This window comes from Hylobates moloch, unplaced genomic scaffold (genome assembly GCF_009828535.3).
Source record: "Hylobates moloch isolate HMO894 unplaced genomic scaffold, HMol_V3 SCAFFOLD_2, whole genome shotgun sequence".
Taxonomy (NCBI): Eukaryota; Metazoa; Chordata; class Mammalia; order Primates; family Hylobatidae; genus Hylobates; species Hylobates moloch.
The window spans coordinates 74014600-74037446 of NW_026652277.1; positions in this window are offsets into that span (position 1 = coordinate 74014600).

A 22847-nucleotide genomic window follows, 5' to 3' on the forward strand; every position below is an offset into this window, starting at 1 on the left:
GGAATGTCTACCCACGCCTATACCAGCATTTTATATTTGAAGTAAATAACTTATTGATCTTACAGGCTCATAGGTGGAAGGGACTTGCCTTGAGTCTCAGATGAGATTTTGGACTTACGAGTTAATGCTGGAATGAGTTAAGACTTTGGGGACTATGGGGAAGAGATGAATATATTTCACAATGAGAGGAGGACATGAGATTTGTGGGGCCAGGGGTGGAATGATATTGTTTGGATGCTTTGTTCCTTTCAGGCCGTATTTTGCAATGTGATCTCCAATGTTGCCTGGGAGACATGGTGGGAGGTGTTTGGGTCATGAAGGCAGATTCCTCATGAATGTCTTGGCCTCATCCTCATGGTAATGAGTGAACTCTCACTCTAAGAGTTCACATGAGATCTGATTGTTTAAAAGAGCCTAGAACTTACTCCTTGCTCTCTTGCTTCATCTCTCACCATGTGATGTGCTGGCTCCTCTTCCCTTTGGCCATGACTAAAAGCTTCCTAGGTCTTACCAGAAGCCAAGAAGATGGTGGTAGCATGCTTGTACAGCCTGCAGAATCGTAAGCCAAATAAGCTTTTCTTTATAAATTACCTAGTTTCAGATACTATTTTCTAGCAATGTAAGTGGACTGACATAATTGTTGTTGGGTTTCCCTAAGAGCTCCTTTTCAAGTAAAGCCTGTGTTTTAAGCTTTGACAGCTATAATGCACTTTATTATAATAGAGCCCTGTTAGTGTGTTGGTAAGGGGTGTGGGAAGGGGAATATTCTATAATGTTATGATTAAGTTTCTATATTTATTTGCACTTGTGTCTAAGCTATTATTTTCACAAGTTTTTTTTTTTCCTTCTTCTCTTAGATGAGAAAATAAAGATACAAGGAGCTAGATTCAGAGAAACATCCTTAGTCCACTTTTGATAAGATTAAGTCTTTTACATGCAAAGTTGACTCTGTTAATGGAGAATTCTCTGGTATATTTCAACATGGGTACATTTTTCTTATTGTTTTCCAGAGCCACTGGGAAATTATTCTTGGCTCTTCACAGTGAGAATCTTGTGGGATTGCTAAAGGATACATCCATAAATGTGTGCCCCCCTCCCTGCAAGGCTGAAGTCACCTGTACTTTTTCACTTTCAATGCAGTCCACAAGAAGTCTGTAGAAACTTATCAGAATTACCATTTAAGCATTCCAACCAGTTTATGCCTCTAGCTGACGGAACTTCTGCTTCAGGTAAGACCTTGGCCATGACTCTTGATTTGCCTGTCTGTCCAGGTTTCATAATGGTGGTTTACCCTACAAGCTCTGTTATCTAATGGGTACGAAAAATATGTTGATATTCAGTTTGTTCTAACATTAGTTTTTGTAATGATGGAAGTGACAAGTTTCAAGTTCTTTATATATTGAAGCTGAAAGGAAACTCCAATTATGTGATTTATAATTTGGAATTTATAGGAATCTGTCAAAATTAGCAAGACATAAAAGAAGACACAACAATACAACCAAACCAAATAAAAAGAGAGGAAATAAAAGCTACAGTAGATCTAAATAACTAGATTCATTCGTCATGGACTTTCAAATAACTATGTTTTATATAAGGAGAACATTGAAATAAATGATTGATAATTTTTTTGAGTAGCTGAGCTGAGATTTAATGGAAAACAGGAAACAATAATAAAGAAAAAAACAAATTATAGAAGTGAAAAAAATAATAACAGGGTAAATTACTCAACTGATTGATTTAGCACTAGTTTAACTCATGAAAAGTTTGAACTGAAGAAAAAGTCAAAAAAATGCAGAATGACACATGAAAATAAGAAATGTTGAAAAACATAAAAGCATTATAGTAAAGTATTTTTATGGTGAAAAAGCTTGCGTATGTGCATTTTAAGTCTCAAAAAATGATGAGAACTAATAAAGGCAAAAGCATTAAATAAATAATTGCTGAGTGATTTTGAATATTAAAAATTAATACAAATTAATCCACAGATTCGAGTCACAATTCCCAAACAAGTATATACCATTGTCTCATAACAGGAAAAAGTACTGAAAATCAAAGGCAAAAATATCTTAAAGCAGTCTGAAGAAATAAAGGAGAGATTATGTTTTAAAGGATTAACAGTAAAACTGACTTTTACTTCTTACAAAAAAAACAAAACAGAATAAGCCAGAAGACAATTAGTTTATATATTTAATTTCTAAAGATTACAAGTGCAATGTAACAATTTAAAACACATTTCATGGCATATGCTGTATTTTCCTTGTTTGCAATTACAGAAATACATTATTTTCATTCACCTAAAAATCATTAAAATATTTATTATAGGATCAAATAAAGAGAAGATGAATATATAGACAATTATTTGTAATTTTGATTCTGTATTTTCAAACATAAAGCTATCCTCAGCAAGCTCATTCCCACCCACTTTAATTTTCACCCGTTGTAACAGGATAGTATTTAAAGTATTTAAATAGTATTGAATTTATTACTATTAAATGGAGTATAATTGGCCAGGTGTGGTGGCTCATGCCTGTAATCCCAGCACTTTAGAAGGCCGAGGTGGGCGGATCACGAGCTCAGGAGATTGAGACCATCCTGGCTAACACGGTGAAACCCCATCTCTACTACAAATACAAAAAAAAATAGCCAGGCATGGTGGTGGGCGCCTGTAGTCCCAGTTACTTGGGAGGCTGACGCAGGAGAATGGTGTGAACCCAGGAGGAGGAGCTTGCAGTGAGCCCAGATTGCACCACTGCACTCCAGCCTGGGTGACAGAGCGAGACACCGTCTAAAAAATAAATAAATAAATAAATAAATAAGAAGTCTAATTTCCCCTTAAAATAGATGAAAAGTATATATATACACACACACATATATATGTGTACATATATACATATCTATGTAACTATATATATATATACACACAAGCACACAGTTTAAATGTGTATATATATATTTGTGTATATATAATGTATATATATTTTAAGGTAAATTGTGACAAAATGAAATGTAAACTATATTTTTTATGTTTCATTATTTAATTAGAAACAACTGTTTGAAGTTTACTGAAAAGCTAATAAGCATGAAGTTTTGGGAGACACTTAGAATACATTGATTAGTTACGAGAAGCTAGGAAATTGCTGTTTTAGTATCCATTATCCATTTTAACATCTTGCTTATTTTACGGGACCTTTAATTATGCAACACAATGTCTCACAGTATTACAAAATCGTCCTAAGATTACAAAGTTTTTTACTTTTAAATGACGATTAAAACTTTATACAGTTGATGATTATAGCCTCTCTCTTAAGAAAATTGTAGATTCAGTAAGATACGGACGAGATCTCATGACTGCGAGCGCCAAAGTAAGATAGTTAGCACAAGCAACCTCCAAAGTTGCAGCTTCATATTTACCCACACTGATACTGTACTACAGATAATATTATCCGGAAATATACATACTATTTTCTTTTACTGAAAAGGACAAATAATTCAAAAGTTTTAGATAATTAAATTAAGGAAAGATGACTTATTGAAAGACTTGAGGGTCTGTGTAGCTCCCTCTACACTTCCATTTAATTGTGTTTTCCTTTACTTCCTGAAATTGTTTTAATTCCTTGGATAGCCTAGGATACTCTAGTATATCTGGAGTTAGGGTAATTAATCCCTTTACTTCAATGACCCAGAGAGGTTTAGACAAATATAGATAAAGTAGAAAACTTGTTTTAAATACCTTTTCAATAAATAAATAATTAAATGTCTGTTAAAGTAAACTTTGAGGCCAACACACTTATTGCTGCCTTCAACAGCCTCTCTCAGTCTCCCGAATCTTAATGCTGCTTTCATCATTTTGCATGTAATCTGACTAAAGGGTCAAAGTTTGCCAGGAAACACCTTTCAACAGATGCAATGACCTTTTACTCTGCCTAGAATAGTGAATCTCAAAGCATGACCAGCTTACCACCTGCTTCAGGGTGTCTGTTTAAATTCCTTGAAGAAAGATGCAGAAATCTGTACTTATGGAATCTTTTAGGGTAGGTATTAAGCATACTAAGAATTTAGAACCTTTGGTCTCAAATAACCCATTTATTTATTCTATTTTCCTATAGGTGTCAAAGACTTGAACTTAAAACCATAGCCTGGATCTTTTTCTTTGTCAATCTTGATGATCACAAATATTCATGAATCCTCACGTCACAAGAAAAAAAAAGTTTTGAATTGTTCTCATCACCTTGATGTTTATATTTATGGTGTTTGAAGTTACCACTTCATATAAACGTGCCATGGGAAGTGATTATCGTTCTTTAATTTACCCTTTAGTTTTTGTTTTGCTTATCCTAGTAAGCATTATCATATTGCTATGGGTTTGAAACTATCATATTGCTATGGGTTTATGTGATTGGGGTTTCAATATAATATTTTCATTTACATATTTCTGTTGGAGAGAGTTGGCCCAGTTACTCACAAGTTTAACTGCTGTCTGGAAACATTTTCTGAAAAGAATGAATTAAAAGAAACTAGAGTTGCGTCTTGAACAATGTGGGTGTGAGGAATGCCAAAATCCTGTGTAGCTGAAAACTTGCATACAATTTTTGAGTTTTAAGAAGTTTAATTACTAACAGCCTACTGTTAAGTAGAAGGCTTACCAACATCATAAACAGTCAATTAACACATATTTTATATGTTTTATTGATACGTATTGTATACTGTATTCTTACAATAAAATAAGCTAGGGAAAAGAAAATGAAAAAAAAAGTGATAAAGCAATCAGAAGACCAAGAGGTTTACTGTTGATGCTTGGGGTCCTCTGACCTTGGCTGGCCAATGGACCTACACGGCCAAATTTATTTACAAGAGTAATAATTTTTCAAAAGCCAATTTTTTTCTGTATTTTCTGTATGAAACTGCCAATATCATGAATAGAAAGGGAGAACCATAAAGGAGAAAGAACGTTATGTTCTGTTATGTTCATGTGGACCTAAAGTAACAATGTGGAGGCAGGCGCGATCAGCCCAACCCTAGGGACTTGATGGTGTTGCTTGGAAGGCATCCATACCTGCATTTTGCATTCTTCGTATGCAACCATATTGCCAAAGACAAACTATTTCATCATTTATTGTAAATAACACTTTTCCCCAGACCTACCATAAAGTTTCTGTGATGTATTGTCTTCCAGTTGCAATAAAAATTACTGAGTTGCATCAATTGAAGAAAAAAAAAATCATAAGGGAGAGAAAACATATTTACTATTTACTATGTGGAAGTAGATCATTGTAAAGGTGTTCATCATCATAATTTTTATCTTCACATTGAGTAGGGAGAGGATGGGGAGGGACGAGGGGAAAGCATTGGTATTGTCTTCGGGAGGCAGAAGTGGAAGAGGTGGAGGAGGTCGGAGGGAAAGCAGTAGAGGCAGGTACACATAATGTAACTTTATGCAAAAATATCAACATTCCTGTATAAACTTTGCTTTTTCATGTCTCTAAAAATATTTCTATAAGGTATCAATCCTTCTACTGTTTGCATTATTGCCATCAAAAGGAGTGTTGAATAATCAGAACTCTTCTGTCAGATTGTCTAATGTTAATTTGTTTCCATTTGTTTTCTGGAAATTGCTTCTTCTACATCTTCTTCCTTATTGCCTGCACTGGTCCAGAAGTACTCATCTCCATCAGGTTAGATCCTGGTGCTTGCTTCTCTTCCTTACTAATAAGCGTCTTTTGTAGCCTTTTTGCTGTTGTGGTGGTAGTGGTTATTGTTGCAGAGTAGAGAGCACTTTAATCTGTATTAAAGATACCTGTTCAGGTAGATATCTTTTCTCTTCAATAATTTTCTTAATTGTGTCTGGAAACTCATCTGCTCCCTCTTGGTTGGTAGAAGCTGCTTCTCCTTTATCCTGACTTTTTTTTTTTTTTAAGCCAAACATATTTCTGAAATTATCAAACCATCCTTTGATGTCATTAAACTCTCCAGCTTTAGATCTTTCACTTTTCTTTTGCTTTAAGTTGTCATGTAATGATTAATGATTTCTTTTTCTCAAATCATAGTAAAGTCTATAGGTATGCCTTTCTTACCACAATCCTGAACCCACATAAAAGCTGCATTTTTGATACAAGATAAAGAGGCATTTTACAAAAAGTGCCAGGTTTTTATGCATTGTAGCATAGCTATAGCAACAGATTTACAAATTTTCTTTTCTTTTTAGTTATAGCCCTTATATTGGACTCATTTATTTTGAAATGGTGAGCAAGTACAGCTACAGACCTCAATCTACAGTATGTATCAAATACTTCAATTTTTTTCTTGTAATATTATGACTTTTTTCTGCTCCCTTGAAACACTTTCGTCCAACTAGTGGTACTTCATATGGGTTCCATGATGTTATCTGAAGTTTATAGTACTGCAGTAAAAATCATGAAAAATACTCAAAAACTATGAGAGGTCCCTTTTTACTGTGATACGCAATTTCCTAGGGAGAGGGATTGCTCAAACAGAGATGATTAGTGTCAAAGAGTGTTGTAAGCAGATACTTGCAACACTTGAGCTCACTGCAATAGCAACAGGAGGTATCCACAAAAGTATTGCAGCAGTACAGTATGTAGCGTAGTTAATTTTATACGGTTATGACTGAATATTGGCTCAAATTTTGTTTACATTTCCGTAGACTGTAAGTGGCTCCCTTTGTAGTCTATAATTGTGTGGGTGAGTTTTGATTAGCTTTTTATGATAGATTTGTGTATATTTTATGGTAGTAAAAAATAGACTAGTATCTTTAAATATTTTATGTATTCCTGTCATTCCTCCATTTTTCTTTTTTTATTTTTTATTTTTATTTTTTTATTATTATACTTTAGGTTTTAGGGTACATGTGCACAATGTACAGGTTTGTTACATATGTATCCATGTGCCATGTTGTTTTGCTGCACCCATTAACTCGTCATTTAGCATTAGGTATATCTCCTAATGCTGTCCCTCCCCACTCCCCCCACCCCACAACAGTCCCTGGAGTGTGATGTTCCCCTTCCTGTGTCCATGAGTTCTCATTGTTCAATTCCCACCTATGAGTGAGAACATGCAGTGTTTGGTTTTTTGTCCTTGCGATAGTTTACTAAGAATGATGTTTTCCAGTTTCATCCATGTCCCTACAAAGGATATGAACTCATCATTTTTTATGGCTGCATAGTATTCCATGGTGTATATGTGCCACATTTTCTTAATCCAGTCTATCGTTGTTGGACATTTGGGTTGGTTCCAATTCTTTGCTATTGTGAATAGTGCCGCAATAAACATACGTGTGCATGTGTCTTTATAGCAGCATGATTTATAGTCCTTTGGGTATATACCCAGTAATGGGATGGCTGGGTCAAATGGTATTTCTAGTTCTAGATCCCTGAGGAATCGCCACACTGACTTCCACAATGGTTGAACTAATTTACAGTCCCAACAACAGTGTAAAAGTGTTCCTATTTCTCCACATCCTCTCCAGCACCTATTGTTTCCTGACTTTTGAATGATGGCCATTCTAACTGGTGTGAGATGGTATCTCACTGTGGTTTTGATTTGCATTTCTCTGAAGGCCAGTGATGATGAGCATTTTTTCATGTGTTTTTTGGCTGCATAAATGTCTTCTTTTGAGAAGTGTCTGTTCATGTCCTTCGCTCACTTTTTGATGGGGTCGTTTGCTTTTTTCTTGTAAATTTGTTTGAGTTCACTGTAGATTCTGGATATTAGCCCTTTGTCAGATGAGTAGGTTGCAAAAATTTTCTCCCATTCTGTAGGTTGCCTGTTCACTCTGATGGTAGTTTCTTTTGCTGTGCAGAAGCTCTTTAGTTTAATTAGATCCCATTTGTCAATTTTGGCTTTTGTTGCCATTGCTTTTGGTGTTTTAGACATGAAGTCCTTGCCCACGCCTATGTCCTGAATGGTATTGCCTAGGTTTTCTTGTAGGATTTTAATAGTTTTAGGTCTAACATTTAAGTCTTTAATCCATCTTGAATTAATTTTTGTATAAGGTGTAAGGAAGGGATCCAGGTTCAGCTTTCTACATATGGCTAGCCAGTTTTCCCAGCACCATTTATTAAATAGGGAATCCTTTCCCCATTTCTTGTTTTTGTCAGGTTTGTCAAAGATCAGATAGTTGTAGATATGCAGCATCATTTCTGAGGACTCTGTTCTGTTCCATTGATCTATGTCTCTGTTGTGGTACCAGTACCATGCTGTTTTGGTTACTGTAGCCTTGTAGTATAGTTTGAAGTCAGGTAGCGTGATGCCTCCAGCTTTGTTCTTTTGGCTTAGGATTGACTTGGCGATGCGGGCTCTTTTTTGGTTCCATATGAACTTTAAAGTAGTTTTTTCCAATTCTGTGAAGAAAGTCATTGGTAGCTTGATGGGGATGGCATTGAATCTATAAATGACCTTGGGCAGTATGGCCATTTTCACGATATTGATTCTTCCAACCCATGAGCATGGAATGTTCTTCCATTTGTTTGTATCCTCTTTTATTTCATTGAGCAGTGGTTTGTAGTTCTCCTTGAAGAGGTCCTTCACATCCCTTGTAAGTTGGATTCCTAGGTATTTTATTCTCTTTGAAGCAATTGTGAATGGGAGTTCACTCATGATTTGGCTCTCTGTTTGTCCATGATTGGTGTACAAGAATGCTTATGATTTTTGTACATTAATTTTGTATCCTGAGACTTTGCTGAAGTTGCTAATCAGCTTAAGGAGATTTTGGGCTGAGACAATGGGGTTTTCTAGATATACAATCATGTCATCTGCAAACAGAGACAATTTGACTTCCTCTTTTCCTAATTGAATACCCTTTATTTCTTATTTAAAAAAATATTTCTAGACTACACAGTTCGTCTGCAAGTTTTTCGAATTTTTGCTAATCTCCGAAAACTTTTCCAATATATTTATTTGAAAAAATACATGTACGTGTTGACCTAACCATGTTTTTCAAGGGCCAACTATACTGGCTTTTCTAACTTTCTTTATATTCCATTTTTTTTGCTCATAATTCTGTGTCTTATTCAAAATATTGTTCTTCATAAATACTAAAAGTGGATAAGACCAATTCTGAATACATCACAACCTCTAAATGCTAAATAAGACACTGTTTGCTACTGCTCTGATGGGTTAATTTTAAGGTATTTCAGTGCCCTGGTTGCCCAATCCAAATATCTCCCATACTCACTGCTCCTGATTTCTATCTTTCCAGAAAATCTCTTGGTTGAGATGGCAATCATTTTGACAATCTCTCATAGAGAGATTAAATTTAGAAAGCCAGATTCCCAAATAGTTGTACAATACGTATCTTTGTTTAGAAATACAGAGTTCCAGTGCTATGCACATACACCCCCCACCACACACACACACACGCACACACACACACACAGACACTCACACACAGAGAAAGAGAGACATAGAGGAAATCAATTTTCACTTTAGATAATTCGTGAGCCTATCATTTGTGTTACCTATGATCATAATGACAGGCACAGAGAGGTGACATCTACAAGGTTCATGGATTAGTTTTAGTAACTTGATGTGCTCTTATTTATAAGACGGCATAGATATCACTTTCCTAATTAGCTTAGTAGTCCTATAATAGAATGTTATATATTTTTCATCTTAATTCCAGGTACATAAATAAGGTTAAATGTTTTCAGCAAGTAATTCTCCTTATTCTCACTGATTTCCATCAAATATAATCAATCACAACACAGAAAAGAAAGAAAAATGTTATTCTATAGCTAATCTGAAGCTCTGTACCAAATTCATTAAGCAGGATTATTGATATATTTCCTATAACTATAAAATGTAACAAATCTACAAATATTTTATGAATATTGCTTTAAAGAGTCATTATTGTCTCCTAGTTTAATACTTATTATCTAAAAATTAGAATTTTGAATATGTGCATGTGGTTTTAAATGTATGTACCGCTCAATTCAAGAAACATTTAGAAATTCTAAGTATATCTGTCTTGCTAAAAGACAGAAATTGATAGTTTTAAGTTTCTTGAGAGGAATGCCAGATATTCTTGCTGCATATATCAGTGATGATGGGCTAGTCAGTGGCCTATCACTAGAATAATTTTAATTTCAAAGCAGACTAATAGGAGTTGACTGAAGTCTGCCTGTGCACATTCTTAAGTGATAATAAGTATAGAATTACTGATTTGTAGAGGCTTATGTCATAAGCTTACTGTCTAAATGATGAATACATAATTAAATTAAACAGAATTGAGACAGATGGTTCTAGCTTTTGATAAATGTGCATATCTTCATAATCAGATAATAAGTCTGCTGCCTGTAAGATCAATTGGGATATAATAACTTTGAAAACTAAATCATTTCATTGTTTGGCATTTATGAGACATGGTAAAAAGCAAATTCCATTTTAATTTACTTAAAATATTGCTTATTGTCTTCCAAAGCACTTATTTAAAAATGAGAAAGCAGATATGGTTATTTTGTTTCCTTCCCATACAGAATTGTTTATTTTGCTATATAGCCTTCAGAAAATTATTTCAAAATAAAATGGTTTTTATTGGTAGCTTCTCCTGGGTAATAAAGAGAAAATAAAGCAAAATATAAAGTATTTTAAGTAAAATATTAGATATTAATAGTATAGAAAATGAGAATAAAACTATTGAATGTAGGCCAGGCACAGTTGCTCAAGCCTGTAATCCCAGCACTTTGGGAGGCCGAGGCAGGTAGATCACTTGAGGTCAGGAGTTTGAGACCAGCCTGGCCAACATGGTGAAACCCCGTCTCTACTAAAAATACAAACAAACAAACAAAAAAAATTAGCCAGGCATGGTGGTGCACGCCTGTAATTCCAGCTACTGGTGAGGCTAAGGCAGGAGAATCACTTGGACATGGGAGGCAGAGGTTGCAGTGAGCCAATATCCCACCACTGTACTCCAGCCTGGGTGACAGATGGAGACTCCATCTAAAAAAAAAAAAAAAAATTAAAAAAACCTATTGAATGTATTTTCTTTATGTATATTTATAAAGTAAAAACAGATTAGTATGTTCGCTTATTCTGAGAAAGTGCTTGGCTATTTGGTACATTAATATTTGCTTTTCTATGCTTATTAAGCATTTTCAAATAAAATGCACATATGAAATTTTAGTAAGAATATATTTGAAATTTACTATATGTGTATGGTTGGGAAATCTAAGTGATAAGTTTATTTTTTAGGAAAATTCATTTTGCTTTTAGGCTAATTACTTATAATGTATTATTGTAATTTTTATGTATCAATAATGCTATAAGCAACTTGCAAAGACAAGTTAGTGTAATAATTCAGTGTTATTATTGATGATATTTAATATTATCCTATTAATACAGATTTACTTTTGAGGATGTTTTGGGGTTGTAAGAGTTAGTTACCTGCTTCTTTTGCCCAGTACTTTATTTAAAAATCTACTTTATTTAGTTAGTTTCAATTTAAAGAACAATACTATTTAGAAATGCTTGTTTTTCAAGTGAGTTTTATCTAAGCTATTCTGTTTTTAGCAACTAGACTGGCAAACAGTGTAAATTAACCTCAGTTATTTCTAATGACTGTCAAATTGACAAGATCTTAGTGAAATTTTATTATTCTAAAACGTTTTACTTTCTTGGTATCTTTTATTCTCAGCATCAAAATTCTAATATTTGAAATGTTCTTATTAAATCCTAGTAATTCAAACCAAAGAAATTCCTCCTTTATTCAGATAACAAACATTTTTAGAACAAAGTAATAGATGTGAATATTTAGTTTTAATTGATGAAATTTAAAACTCTAGGATTATAGTCTTTCTTAAGTTAGGAAACATAAATTATCTTGATAGCAGGAAAAGTAATACAAAATACAAAAACACCCTTTGCATTTCATAAGTCTGATGGCAATGGTAGACATTAGACAGAATTGGGAGGTCAGAGAGGTTAATATTTACAGGTATGTTACGTTACAGAATTATAGAAAATGTGCTTCACTACAAATTTGTGAAGACAATCCTGTTTCAGACTATCTTTTGGTTTCTGAAAAGCCATTTTGTTTCTGATTGCTCATGACTTTTTTGGAAGTTCTAAGTAGTTATTTCATATTTCCCAAGATCTTGTGATTTGCATTTGGAATTCTATGAACTGATTTTGTTTTAATCAAAATCTTAAAGCTGTTGGCATCTGTATTAGTTTGCTAGGGTAGTACTGACTGGGTGACTTAGCAATTTATTATCTCACAAGTCTGGAGGCTAGAAATATGACATCAAAACATAGGCAAGGCCATTCTATCTCAAAAACCCATAAGGAAATTCTTTCTTCCCTCTTCCTAGTTTCTGGTAGCCCCAGACTTTATTGGATTGTAACAGCATAACCCCAATTCTGACATGGCATTCTCTCTATATCTATTGACCTGGTCCTTCCTCTGTGAATGTTTGAATCTGTGTTCAAACTGGTGCCCTTTTTGTAAGGACACTAGTCTTATTGGATTAAGTCCCACCCTAATGACCTCATCTTTACCTTGACTACATTTACAAAGACTTCATTTTCAAATAAGGTCAGTTTATGAAGCACTGGCTGTTAGAACCTCAACATACAGCATCCAATAATTTTATTATAGAAATATTATCCTCCCCTTTATTTCTTCCCATTCACTATTCTACTTCTGACTTTATGCATTTACTAGATTCTCTGCCCCATCCTAGATGATGGAATTGATATTGATAAGCCTCAGGGTAAATGCAATATAGTACGACTTCTCATTTGTTCCACCACATCATTTTCCTGATTTCTGATGCTGAGTTATCTAAAAGACGATGAAGGGGCAGAAATCTCCTTGGATTATTTCAGATCTAAAACTTTATTTATTATCAAGAATATATACATTGATATTTTTAATTTTCAGATGAAAACTATGTACTATACTGTACTCATCAATTAATTTATGTAAAATATATTGAGTGTCTATATTCTAAGTATCAAAAATGTGCTAAATAAGGAAGAAAAGGTGTAGCCCATGGAGATTACATACTAATCTTACATATCAAGAAAAGTCTAAAAACAAACAAATGTATTAGATTGAAAAGTGAATGTGATGAATGGTGAAGGGAGAATTTCCTGCTTTTCTTTCTAAAAATTACTGAAAAACCACAAAAGAGAGGCACTAATGAAAACAAACTCAATATGAGCAAACTTTATGGAATTACAAATTACAAATTCAGTGAAAGCATTGACAAAAGCAGATTTTTGTGTGTGTGTGAAGGACTGAACAAGAAATAAAGTAAAAAAGAGTGTTCATGATTTTAGATCTCAGAAAAAATCTGCTAGGGTAACTGAAAGTCATAATTAAAATATCAACTATTAAAAAAGAAAGTAAAGGCAAGAAGAAATAAACACCATCAAAACATGAGAATTGTTAAATAATGAAAATACTATGCAACTTGGTAAATACCTGACTATAAATAGAGTAGCTGTAATCTTTGCAAGCCACTATGTTCTAGACTTTAAATTTGGTCACTAAAATAAGGCCATGACTAGATATTTTATAAAATATTTAATTCTAAGACAGAGTATTATTTTAGAATACACAAACACTACCTTTGGAATTCAAAAGCTATTCTAACCCAAGCCTCTTCTATGATCCAGCATGCATGGCCTGCCTTATTTCAGACACCTTAATTTCTGTGTATTCATTCAGCATTATTTTTCTATCACGGACTCCCTCTACTTGTTGCTATGTTCTTTTCCATCATAACTTTGGCTTTTACCTAGCCTATTATAATCTGTGCTGTTCAATTTCACACCAAAATCTTTTAAATCCTGGTGTCAATACTTCCTGTTTTATATTCTAAGAATTTATTAATTCAAACTAATGACAAATGACTAGATCTCTCAGGTTATATTTGCTGAGGCAAAAGACATTGTAATTTACTGGGCAATTTATTGATTTCTTGCTCCTTGGATGGGTATTATTCCTGGTTAATCCAACTGCTCTTAATGTGGACAAGAGTCATATACCATTAAATAAACACAGAAGGAAGCTTAAGCATGTCTATTAACAACGTATGTTTACTTAGAAGCATATATACTTTTCTTCCAGTACTTAGAATGTACACAAATTAAGCATTGCTACTGTATCTGCAAATTGCCATAACTTTCTGAGTTTGGCAATATATGCTAAAATTCCAAATGTATATACTCTTTGATCCAGCATTTCTACTTCATGGAGTCTCTATAAGTAAAATATCACGTGTGAAAAATAATACATACAAGTTTGAAGCATAGTCTGTAAGGTCAAAGATCGGAAGAAATCTAAATTTTTAAAATCAGGCTCTCATTTAATATTATGCTACAGACATTTAACAAAATAGTCTGCTTACATAAAACATATTAGGGATTATCTTAAATTTTTATATGGTATTTTCTCCAATAAGAATCACTAAATTAAAAAATACAGACAGATTATTATGCATATTATAAAAAGATATATATTTTTGCTTATATATTCAAAATATTTCAGATATAAAGAAAACTAATATTTTGCTCATGGTTGGCTCTTCGGGTGACTCAAGTTTAGGAGACAGATGCTTGGAGAATTTTTATGTTCAATTGTGAAACTTATGACTGTTAGGCCATTAGATTATAACTACTTATCGAAACACTATATTCATTAAAATAATCCAAAATTACCATAGCTTATAAGAAGAATAAATTATAGGACGTTAAGTTCAAAGACCATTTAGAAACCTCTTCAAATCTTGAGGGATGATGTTGTTTTGGATTAGTACTAAGGCAGATTTAAGAGATGTAGTAAGTTAAATGGATACCATTTGCTGTAAGAGTGAATATGGGGGAAGAGTGAGGAAATATGAGGAACCAAGTGTAACTCCCAGACCTTTGACTTGATCAGCCGGATTGATGATGACACGCCTTGTAGACATTAGAGAAATTTTAGGGAGATAAGTATGGTGGAGGGGTAAAATAAGAATAATGTGCATTCCTCTTGGGAGATTAGAAGCAGCCTATGAAAGAAATTACATTCAACTGTGACTGTCCCATCAGACAATAAGTGCATAAGTGAGTGAACACTCTAGGATACTATGCCAAAAAACAAAACAAAACAAAACAAAGAAACAGAGCAAGAGCAGTCATGTTCCTGCTTTCGTGGTAACTGCGGCTTTATGGAATGGGGCTAAGGAGTGGTTGCCTGTGAAATCTCCATGGGGAAGATATGTTGGCTAAGAGATAATGATGAATACAAATTGACTAGAATAAATGGGAACTGTGTATAAAGAGGACTTAAGGAAAAAAAACAACAAGAAAGGAAACAGTTATGTTTGAAGTAAAGAGATATACAGAAGCTAAAACATAAATGGTTGATAAGTATCATTAAAGGATTAAGGCTGGGTTTTAGCAAATACTGTAGAAAATGAACCAATTCTAATAGATTCCTAGGGGATACATAGCAAATGAAAAATTGTGCTTTTTAATGAAATTTTACTATTTAACTAAGCTTTTTAAGTATTTTATTTTTGTACTTTATAGGCTGGATTTCTTTGGCTAACCACTTAACAGGAAAAATTACTTCACAAATAGGTACAGTTAGGGCAGTTTTATAGCACAGCACTTCTCTCAACATGTTTATCATTGAAACATTAAGCTTCTAATGGTAACATGAATTTTAAATTAATATGGCACATGACAGATGAATTAAATTGTCTATAGGAAATTTCCAAATACAGTTGGTATTAAAGTGATGGTCATAAGGACAAAAAAGTAATTTAGTTAAGAAAACAGAAAATGCCCTTTATGATATAAATGATAGAATGGAATGTCTAATGCTCATGCTGTGTGCTTTATAAAGGCATTTTTATTAGATTGTTCTACCCTTTTTCACACAGTGGCAATTTGTGTCTATTTGTAATTAAAATGACATTAAGCAGCCCTATTTTCAGTTATATAATATCTCATAGTAAAGGTTTCATATAAAAGTCTTCACTGTTTTTATAGATTCAATTATATAATAGGTATTACTGTGTTCCAGTGTAAAAATAGTGATACACTGTCTAAACACTTTCAAAAGAAGACCTGTTTGGAACTTAATCAGATACCACCTTTCATTGTTTCTTAATTGATTCATTTGTGTTTGTCTGAACAACTCTGAAAACATATGGAGCAGAAAGATTACAAATATTTATACCGATTATATGTTTAGACAATATATTTAGAAATACTTATAAAAAGGCAGAATGAATCTGTCTTCCTTTTCTCTCTTTCCCTGCCCCTTCAACTGTATATGTCTCTTGTTTATAAAATAAATAAAATAAGTTGAATATTTTCTCCAAGATTTTGACTATTAGTCATCTCCTTAGCTAATCATCACTTCATATACAATTTATATACTTTCCTAGGGCTGCTGGAACAAAGTACTACAAACTGGGTGGCTTATGACAACAGAAATTTATTCTCTTTCAGTTTATAGTGGAGGCTGGGGGTTTGAAATTGAGGTGCTGGCAGGCCATGCTGTCTCTGAAGCATCTGGAAGAGGATCATTCCTCCCCGACCAGCCCTAGCATCTGGTAGCTCCAGGCATTCCTAGGTTCATAGTACCATAATTTCAATTTCTTCTGCCATCTACATATGACTGCCTTTCAATTGTGTCTGTACCTAAATTTTCCCCTTCTTTAAGGATACCATTTATATTGGTTTACAGACCCATTCTACTCCAGTATGACTTCATCTTAACTAATTGAATCTACAATGACCCCATTCTCAAATAAGGTCATACTCACAGGTGCTGGGGGTTAGGGTTCAACTTTTTTGGTAGGGAAAACAATTCAACCCATAACATACACTAAGATACATACGAAACAAAACAAAACAATAATACATTAGTTAAATTAGGATAAGACTGACAGAAATATTTATTGCCTGAAGAGGGATGGGATTTTCATTACATGTAGTACTGCATGTGCTATGATAACACTGCATGTTATTATATGCATTTCATTACATGTAGCACTGCATGTGTAGTACTGTAATACTGCAAGTGTTATTACATATATTGGCTTAAGCTACTTTAGTCTATTGTTACAAAATAGAGAACCGATCTCATGCTTTAAACAATATGAAGGTTCTTTCCTGTCAGGGAAAGGCTCAGATACTCTTAAAATGGGAATTTTTGTGCCTCAGTATTTGTACTGGCAACAATAAGTATTATGTGCTCCATACATTCTAAATGAGTACCCTATAATTTATGTAAGGTTGACTAAAATATCAAGAAACTATGTCTCTTACAACATTACAATCTATTGTATATTACATATACATACACACGCAATATAATATGTAAGATATATAATTGTATATTACATACATAATTTATCTGAAAATCACAAGTTTGTTGAGAGCATATTTTTGAGAATAAATGTTAGTTGTATTCTTTTTTCCTTTTCTCTCCCTCTATAGCAAGTGAAAGGGTGTTGGTAAGACATTCCTAGAATATTTGTCACCTATTTCCTGAAGTATGGAAGACAGGAAGTAGTACCTGATACTCATCTAAGAAAATTTAGTATCAGATAGTTGATTAGAGGTCCCCTGAGGCAGAGCTAGGAGTATCCCGCACTTTCATTTATAAAGAGACAACATATGAAATGTTTCCTAGGGGACAGAATAGATGTTTCAGAAGGTGTTTGAACACGCTTTATAAGACTTTTTGACATATGGATTCTAACAGAGTTTTTTGGGATTCATGCGCAGAAGTCAAATTTGATGAGCAATGCATGAGCAATGAAATGGTCAATCATCAGTGCCAAGGAAGAAGACATCATTTGTTTCCAAGCATAGATAGTAACAACAAAATAATTACACTACAAGAATAAAAGTGACATGTGCCCTCTTGTTAAAAAAAGATATCAATACCATATTAAAACTGGTCTTTCCAGGAAATATGCCCTGCACCCTCTACTCATCTTATCACCCCTACCCGAGGCCTGACATGTCTACTTGAGCAAACTTAAAGTAAGAGGAGATCGTATGAGAATACAAAAGACAAACCATACCTATCTTTCCCTGCTGTAGGTTTCCAAGATTAAGTCATTACAGTAGCTACAGAAAAAAGATGAAAGCTTAAATTTAATTGAAAGTTCTATTTAGATTGTGCTTTACTTTTAAATCTGAAAATTAGCTCCTTAGTAACTGAAAAGTTAAAGATCTGACTGAAATATATAGAACAGAGGAGCAAGCATTTGAAAGAGAATGTAAGAGAAATATATATTTTAAAATCTATTTTGTAATTTAACTTGAGATTATTTTTAAATGGGTAAAATATACATAAGTTGGTGAGCATGAATGCCAAGGATTTACTGTACTGGCTTTACCATGAGAACCTATGTGAATCTGGCTACCCAAAAGAACTATAAATATATTTTTTTATTTCTCTGTGAAAAAATCCCACATAGTTGATGGCCTTCTTCTGTTATATTAAGGTGAGAGGCTGGGTGCTCTTTAGGTAAGCTGTCACATACCACCGCTATGATTTTCTTCAGGCAATACACTTCTCTAAATGTTTGGTAAGCTTTAGTGTAATTTGAATTTAACTAATCCCTATGTCCTACAACAAAAAGATCTATCTTTAGTTTTCAACCTATCCTAATTTTAGGGGATAAAAAGTAGTATGATCTTATACTGTCAAAGTGATTTGATATACTATCTTCCTTTCTTTGCTTGACACTGTACTGGAAATTTTTTTAAAAATTTGAATGGAGATTTACGTTGAGCACAGGTCATGCCCAATTATTTAATTACAGTAATGGGAATATTTTCTAGTGAACTCATAGCATTTGCTCTAGAGGTTTTGTCTTGTATAAAGGGTTCCTAATAATCTAAAGTGATTGAAGTTTGATGAATGGCTAGACTGGCATGACATATAAAAACTTTCCTGATTTCAAAGAATAAGGCTCATTGAAGATCATCATAGAAAGTAAAGACACAACAAGAAGTGGAGGAGTTTTTTTCTATGTGAAATTTTATGACACTTGGAATATACGTTGCAATCTTTAAGACTTTTGTTGGTGATTTGCAAAAAGTGGAAGATAAGAAAGAAGAAAAAAATAAGTAATACTCCCTGTCTTTGTATTAAACACAACACGGATTTTTAACTAAGAAGTTTTTCTGTCATGAACTACAGATGGATATATAGAAAAAACAATAACTTTAAAAATAAGTGACTTAGCAGCAGCCCCAATGGATGTCTGGTGGAAAAAGATGAAACCCAGAAGATATGGCATTAGCCATCAGAGGTATGTCTCCAAGGGAAATGAGCTCAATTATGAATAAGTAACCAGTGTCCCTCCATGTTAGTTTTAATGTGATTCCATAATTACTTCTAGAATGGCGAGACCTGGTGAAGAAGTAAGATTGCATACAAATTTATGTGGCAAAAAAGATGTGTCTCCATAGCTGAGGAAAAGTGGAAATGATAAGTTACAATAAATTAAGAAACACTTATATACTAATGAGGACCCAGAAGCAAAGGGAGACTTTGCCTGAGAATAAAATAAAAGCATATTAGAGATCTAGATGCATACTTTACTCCACATGAATATTTTTTATTATTATTATTATTTTCAGACAAAGTCTTGCTCTGTCACCCAGGCTGGAGTGCAGTGGCACAATCTCGGCTCACCACAACCTCTGCCTCCCGGGTTCAAGCGATTCTCCTGCCTCAGCCTCCTGAGTGGCTGGGATTACAGGTGCCCGCCACCATGCCCGGCTAATTTTGTATTTTTAGTAGAGATGGGACTTCACCATGTTGGCCAGGCTGGTCTCAAACTCCTGACCTTGTGACCCGTCTGCCTCGGCCTTCCAAAGTGCTGGGATTACAGGCATGAGCCACTGCGCCCGGCACAACTGAATGTTTTCTAGCTATGTGTATTGGGATTTAATAATCACACCATAGTCGTCACTATGTTATTTCTAATATAATGACCTCTTAGTTCATTTAACTTTATCTGTTACCATTTTTATCTTTATTTAGCCATTTCTCTCCTTTTCTCATCATACTATGCAAGTATATATGCTTTATATTTTGTGAACATGATTGTCCTGAGAGTTATTATTGTCATACTTACATATTTATTTTTAAGGGCATGCCTTGCCTTGGCTATAGAGTATGTTTAAAATGAACTATCATTACATTTTGAAAACATTTCTTTATATGCACTTATCAATGTTCAGCATTATGAAATTTTACAAAACCACAACAAAGCAGAGTTGTGTAGACAGGAATAATATGGTTTGGATCTGTGTCCCTACCCAAATCTCACATTCAATTGTAATCCTCAGTTTTGGAAGTGGGGCCTGGTGGGAGGTGATTGGATCATGGGGGTGGTTTCTAATGGTTTAACAGCATTCTTTTAGGTGCCGTTCTCATTATATTGAGTGATTTCTCATGAGATCTGGTTGATTAAAACTGTGTAGCACCTCCCCATCTTTCTCTTCCTCCTGCTCTGGCCATGTAAGATGTACCCACCTCTTGCATTAGCATGACCTGAATATGAGACCTGGAGTCAAAGGAGATCGTTTTGGAACTTTAAAATTTGACTGCTCCACTGGATTTTGAACTTGCATGGGCCCTGTTACCCTTAGTTTTGGCCAATTTCTCCCACTTGGAATGACTGTATTTACCCAATACCTGTACACTCATTGTATCTAGGAGGTAACTAGCTTGCTTTTGAGTTTACAGGCTCATAGCGGGAAGGGAATTGCCTTCTCTCAGATGAGACTTTGGATTGCGGACTTTTGGGTTAATGCTGAAATGAGTTAAGACTTCAATTGGTTTTAAAATGTAAGGACATGAAATTTGGAGGGGTCAGGGGCAAAATGATATGGCTTGGTTGTGTCCTCATCTAAATCTCAACTTGAATTGTGTCTCCCAGAAGTTCCAAGTGTTGTGGGAGGAACCTAGCGGGAGGTAATTGAATCATGGGGGCTAGTCTTTCCTATGCTATTCTCATGGTATTGAATAAGTCTCACAATATCTGATGGGTTTATCAGGGGTTTCTGCTTTTGCTTCTTCCTCATTTTTCTCTTGCCGCTGCCATGCAAGAAATGCCTTTCACCTCCCGCCATGATTCTGAGGCATCCCCAGCCATGTGGAACTATAAGACAAATTGAACAACTATTTTTTCCCAGTTTTGGGTATGTCTTTATCAGCAGCACGAAAACAAACGAATACAGATTTGCATGGCACTAATCACTGCTAATGTTGAACATCTTTTCATGTACTTATTTGCCATTTACATAGCATTTTTGAAGAAATGTGTATTTAAATGTTTTGCTTATATTTTACTCATTTTTTGCTTTTAAGTTTTAAAAGTTATTTAAATATTCTGGATATTAATATCTTACACATGATTGGCAAATATTTTCTCCTGTTATGTATTTAGGTTGTTGTTTTACTTGCTTGATGCTTTATTTTGATTTATAAAAATTGGTAATTTTGACAAAGTTTAACTTGTCTATTTGTCCTTTTGTTGCTCATACTTTTGGTTTCATATCTAAGGATCCATTGCCATATTTAAGATTATGAAATCACACTTCTATGCTTTCTTCTAAGAGTTTCATTGTTTTAATTTATATGTTTTGGTCATTAATTTATTTTGTATTAATTTTTATATGCGAAGTAAAATATTTTATTTTTTTATTTTTTTATTTTTTATTTTTTATTTTTTTTTGAGACGGAGTCTCGCTCTGTCTCCCAGGCTGGAGTGCAGTGGCGCGATCTCGGCTCACTGCAAACTCCACCTCCCGGGTTCACGCCATTCTCCTGCCTCAGCCTCTCCGAGTAGCTGGGACTACAGGCGCCCGCCACCACGCCCGGCTAATTTTTTTTGTATTTTTAGTAGAGACGGGGTTTCACAGTGGTCTCGATCTCCTGACCTCGTGATCCGCCCGCCTCGGCCTCCCAAAGTGCTGGGATTACAAGCGTGAGCCACCGCGCCTGGCCTATATGTGAAGTAAAATAAAACAATAAAACACCTAAGGTTAATTTTTATATTTTTAGTAGAGACAGGATTTCTCCATGTTGGCCAGGCTAGTCTCATACTCCTGACGTCAAGAGACCCACCCGCCTCGGCCTCCCAAAGTGGTGGGATTACAGGCGTGAGCCACCATGCCCGGCCCGATTAGATTATTATATGAAGTATAACATTTAAATTCTTTGGTTCCCATTCCCTAGAAAATTTGGAGTTCCTTTTAAGCATGTTTCAACTAAAGCAATGACTACCCAGGATCTGGATGAAACTTGAGATTGCAAAGGAAATAAAGTGGAATGTAATACAAAAGCTGCCCTACTTTATTTATAGCTAGAAGAAATATTATTCTCTTTTATCTTTGCCTAGAAACTGCTATTTTTTTAGAACTATGTGTAATAACAATTATTGAAGGAACTTCATATTATTTGAGTTATTCTTTAGATTAGTTAATGTCTAGCAAGTTATAGTCTTTTTTCTCAACAAGCAATATTATATTTATATTTAGTGAAAACTTATTTCACTTACTTTAAAAATATTTATTTTAAATATATTATTATGATTGTTATTTTTAAAAATAATTTTCATATATCTTCATAAGTAATTTCATGGAAAATAAGAAATGAGACCATCATTAGTGGCTGGTAAAATAGCTCTGCTTCTAATCTGAAATAAATTTTCTCTTATTTTTATGAGGTATATTCATTAGTATTTTAATTTTTAAAATAAAATTCATATCAAAATTGTTGTATGTACTTTGATCATCTTTGATTCAGATACATTGCTCACTTTCCTTTCGTTATTCTGTTTCATAAGCTAGAGTCT